This window comes from Diabrotica virgifera, chromosome 3 (assembly GCF_917563875.1).
Source record: "Diabrotica virgifera virgifera chromosome 3, PGI_DIABVI_V3a".
In the NCBI taxonomy this organism is placed as follows: Eukaryota; Metazoa; Arthropoda; class Insecta; order Coleoptera; family Chrysomelidae; genus Diabrotica; species Diabrotica virgifera.
The window spans coordinates 230,492,843-230,496,723 of record NC_065445.1 but is presented as its reverse complement, the minus strand read 5'-3'; positions in this window follow the sequence as shown (position 1 = coordinate 230,496,723).

Here is a 3,881-nt window from a genome sequence, read left to right as displayed (position 1 = left end):
CTTCATTGGAATTTTTCTGTCACACAACACACCACTCGTTTCTTTCCACTTCATCCATCCAGCCCTAATTCTACTGCATGCATCTCCATCTATTTCTCCATTACTCTGTAATACCGATCCTAGGTACTTAAAACTATTGCTTTTTACAATCATTTCACCATCCAAAGATACCATTTTATTTGTAGTAGCTCCATCTTTAAATGAACATTCCAAATACTCTGTTTTTGTCCTACTAAGTTTTAAACCTTTTTCCTCCAGAGCTTGTCTCCACTGTTCCAGTTATTGTTCTAAGTCTCTTTCACTATTTCCTACTAACACGACATCATCAGCATACATTAAGCACCATGGAATGTTACCCTGTATTTTCGCTGTTATCTGGTCCAAAACTAATGAGAATAAATACGGACTAAGCACAGAACCTTGATGCAATCCTACTTTCACATGAAATTTATCAGTCTCTCCCACACCTGTCCTAACACTAGTCGTTACTCCCTCATACATATCCCTCACAATCTTTACATATTCACCAGGGACTCCTTTCTTATTGAGTGCCCACCACAGAATCTCTCGAGGAACTCTATCATATGCTTTCTCAAGATCAATGAATACCATATGAGCGTTTGTTTCTTTACTCCTGTATTTTTCCATCAACTGCCTTATAATGAAAATTGCATCTGTTGTTGATATACCCTGCATAAAGCCAAATTGATTCCCGGATATTTCGGTCTCTTCACGTATCCGTCTATCAATTACTCTTTCCCATATTTTCATGGTGTGGCTAAGCAGTTTTATAGCCCTGTAGTTTGTACATTGTTGTATATCTCCCTTGGTTTTGTAAACAGGTACCAGTATACTGCTTAATTCTATTAAATAGACCTGCTAGCCACCTTGTTTCTGTCTCTCCCAATGCTCTCCATACTTCCCCAGGAATATCATCTGGTCCTACTGCTTTTCCTTTCTTTATTTTTTGAAGCGCTTGAGCCACTTCCTCGTTGGTTATTTTGGTGACCATTGCTGCTACTGTCTCCGTTGACTCTACAGGCTGTCTGTCAAATTCTTCATTTAATAAGGTGTCAAAGTAGTTTCTCCATCTCTTTTTGACATCCCTTTCGTTAACTAGTATTTTATTATTTTCATCTCGGATACATCTAATCTGATTAAAATCTTTTGCTTTCTTTGCTCTCTGTTTGGCTATTTTATATATCTTCGTTTCGCCTTCCCTGGTATCAAGTTGATCGTATAGGTTTGAATACGCTTCTGCTTTAGCTTTTGCTACTGCTACTTTCGCTTCCTTTTTGGCGACCATATAGTTTTGAAGATCTATGTCCGATCTGGTTTCTTGCCACTTTTTATATAATTTTCTCTTCTCTTTTATTTTTCCTTGTACTTCATTTGACCACCACCAAGTCTCTTTATCCTCAAACTTCTTTCCTGAAAAACAGACAGCGTAATGTCTATATAAAAAGAAGAAGAAGAAGAAGAGAAGACAAATACGTCCTGCATAGGTTGCCTATCAAAATCGTGTTATAGCTATCCTTAAGGGGGGACCGTAGGGGTTGAACTCAATATTTCAAGTACATTTTTTTAAAGTATGGTAAAATTATTTTATTTTTAAATTAAATAAGCATACTCAGTACCATTCATAGATTATTCAAGAAAAAATTCAAAGAAAAATATTGAAAAATAAGCCAACGGTGGTTTTATTAAAGACACCTCAAAAACAACGAATTTTGCATCAGAACTCATCATTGGATCAAGGTAAACAAAAAATTCAAAAATATTTTATTAGCTTATACGTTTCTCGAGGTAACGCTGTCTGATGAGTTTTTTAGTTTTATCGACTTTTGACTTTTTGATATCACTCAGAAGTCAAAACAATGAATTTTTTTTGCAAAAAGGGTATATATTGGGGTATGTGACTTTATTGTACTGGTAATGGTAATTATTTGTAGATATATTTACCAATGATTTTTTTCTGTACCAAAGATATGTTCCAGTTGAACAAGCTTCGTATATTGTAGATATTAATTTATTTTTTAATAATCCAAATGAATTAAGGTTTTTAATTCCACTGGCAGTCTATCATTGGCCCGTATCATTCAAGAAATATATTGTCCAAACCTGAAATTGTTCTAAATATTCTAAACTTTTGTTACTGCTGTTTCTGCATTGATTTTTTTTAAAGGACCCCGCAACACTCCTTATGGAAAAGTGGTCCCTGTCAAATTTAACGAAAGTTTGGTCAATGATACTTCTCGATGTGTAGATTAAAAAAGTTCAGGGAACCTGGGTCTGAATAACTACTATTCTCGAGCTACAACCTTCTGAAGTTATTGGATTCGAGTGCTCGGTTTACGTTAAGTGCACTAATTCACGGTCAAGTGAACGAAAATATTTATTATTGGAAGAAGAAAGAGTTTTTTCTTCATGCATACTTGCGTGTTGTATATGAATTCGTGTCTTCCGAAAATCTCCGAAAATTCCTCAGAAAACTAAAGAAGTGCGATATAAAATGTGCTACTAGAGCGATGTAAGAATTACCATGCTTTCCTGAATGCTTGACAGTTATGCAATACCAGCAAAGCTGCAGTTCCGCCTTATCGTTAGAATACTACTTAACAGTGGCGGATCTAGGGGGTATGGGGTAATTCCACCCGTAACTTGCTCCAGAATCCAGAGATGGAGCTATCAAAACACATTTATAACCAAAGACCGGATGGTGTGAGGAAAATACGTAGGCCCAGAGTACGATTTAAGGACCAGATGGAAGAGAAATTGGAAAACCAAGGCGAACGATATGAAGGAATGGAAGCTGATTTTTGAACAGGCTGAGGTCCACCAGGAGTTCTAGAGCCAGTGATGACGAACTTTTTAATACAAAATATTGTACAATGGAAGGTGCTACAGCTGAAGATGCTCAACAATTATTACAGAGGTAATTCTAATTCTGTAATTCCTAATGCTGTACAAGATAGAGTTGAGACTGATAATCTGATTAGAAGAAATGGTCAATGGAGAAGGCTTCATAATCATGATTTTGCAATCTTTCCTATTTTTGACTTAGAGTACCTAGAAGACCTTACGATTGAGATATATCAAATTAAACTGGCACCGTTACATACAAGATAAAATAATTAGAGACAATGACGAAGAGTTTCAAATTGATGAGAATATGGATGAACCGAGACTCATAAGAGTTCGAATATTTTCTATATTTTCAATGTTAAGTATCCTGATAGGTCGTTAGTTAACACGACATAATATGATGCATCTAACCGAAATAATGAACCAAATGGCAGCAGAAATAAAATCACTTAGAGAACAACTTACACAACTAACTAATCTCCTAATTAAAAATGGCCCAACTGTATAAAATTGCCCTTTGGAATGCAAACGGCCTTGCCAAACACAAACAAGAAGTAGAAGTATTTCTTGCGCACAACGACATTGACATTCTTCTAATATCAGAATCCCACTGTAACAGTAGTTCTTACTTTAATATTAAAAATTATTTAATGTACCACACAACACATCCAGAAGCTGACAGGATAGCCAGAGGAGGAACGGCAGTGCTCATTAGACACCAAATTAAACACTATGAGTTACCTAAATTCAGTAAAAACTTTCTACAGGCAACCAGTATCGTAATTGAAGATTGGCTAGGTCCATTAACAGTATCAGCGGCATACCTCCCACCAAATTACCCACCAAATAAACAAGAGATGGAAGAATACTTCTTGTCTTTAGGTCACAGGTTCCTAGCAGGAGGTGATTACAATTCGAAAAACATAGCATGGGGCTCAAGACTAACAGCACCAGGTGGGGGTAGAGTACTATATAACATCATCCAAGAACTGCAATTGAGTTACCTATCCACATAC